Genomic DNA, 1,182 nt, shown 5'->3' on the forward strand with positions numbered 1-1,182 from the left:
CTGCTCCCCTCAGTGATTGACACTGGCTCTCACGGCTTGCTCTTCTGTGTCCTTGAAGGAAACCCTAAGCAGGTCCTGTATATATTCAGGTCAGTCTCAGGTAATTTAAAGCCCTCTGAGCATTTTAGGCAATAAAATATTTGACCAAATTTACTATTAACACTTTAGTCTTTTATTCAGTTTTACTCTCTTCCTTTCTCAGGCCAAAAATCCTGCAGTGGAGAAGTGCAGAATGTGGCCCACTTCTTTCTCATCCTTGCTATCCTTGGTATGACACTCTGGGACCTCTGGATGGAGCCACAGTGAGAGAAGGAGGAGCAAGAAGGTCCCAAAAGCCTTTACACCTGGGTACAGTTGTAATCTTGCTTTGAGACCCACTGGGCTGAGAAAATGGCACAAGAGAACTGTTGTGGAGGACTCAGTAGTATCTTTAGAGACCACTTCCCATGACTCAAAGGATCTCTTCTCTGTAGTTCCCTTGATGCTGGGGGACTCCTCCAGCAGGTGCTGTTCGACTTCCTGCTCAGCCCCCTCGTTCCCAGTGTTCTGCTCTTGGGGTCACTTTGACCAACGAAGCATTCCTCTGGGATGAAGACCCTCTCAAGGCAACCCAGTCCAGTTGCCTTCCACAGTATCCATATCTAGTCAGATACCGATGCACCCCTGCTTCCTAAACCCTGGAAGAAGAGGCCATCCTCAGCACAGTCCTGTCTCCTTCCCCAAAGTCCCAGGACAGCTCTAGCCATACCCTCTCCCATGAGATCTTTCAACAGCAGTCAGATTTCAGTTTTCCTGAAGTGCATGTTGGGTGGGGACAGCAGAGCCAGGTTAAGTGTCTACAAAGTCATCCTCACTCTGCATCTTCCTTGCTTCTTTTCTGTAGTCCAGAAGTGGGCGTTGGAACAATGGCAGCAGAACCAGAGGTCGCCTATCTTTGCATGTCTGGTCCTTTGCTTTAGACTGTGGAAGTACTGGACACTGCTGTATTGCTCCCAGCCTTTGTGACCTCGGCCTTCCTCTGACACAGCAAGAAGTGTTGCATGTAGTATCCTGTTACAAGAAGTTGTTTTTGCTTGTTTGGGGCTTTTGATAATGAGATATCCAATGATGCAGAAATATAATAAACAATATACATGTATATGATGGGGGTTGTGGCAAAGAGAGACTTCTGAAGTGTCCTGG

This window comes from Mandrillus leucophaeus, unplaced genomic scaffold, assembly GCF_000951045.1.
Source record: "Mandrillus leucophaeus isolate KB7577 unplaced genomic scaffold, Mleu.le_1.0 Scaffold298, whole genome shotgun sequence".
In the NCBI taxonomy this organism is placed as follows: Eukaryota; Metazoa; Chordata; class Mammalia; order Primates; family Cercopithecidae; genus Mandrillus; species Mandrillus leucophaeus.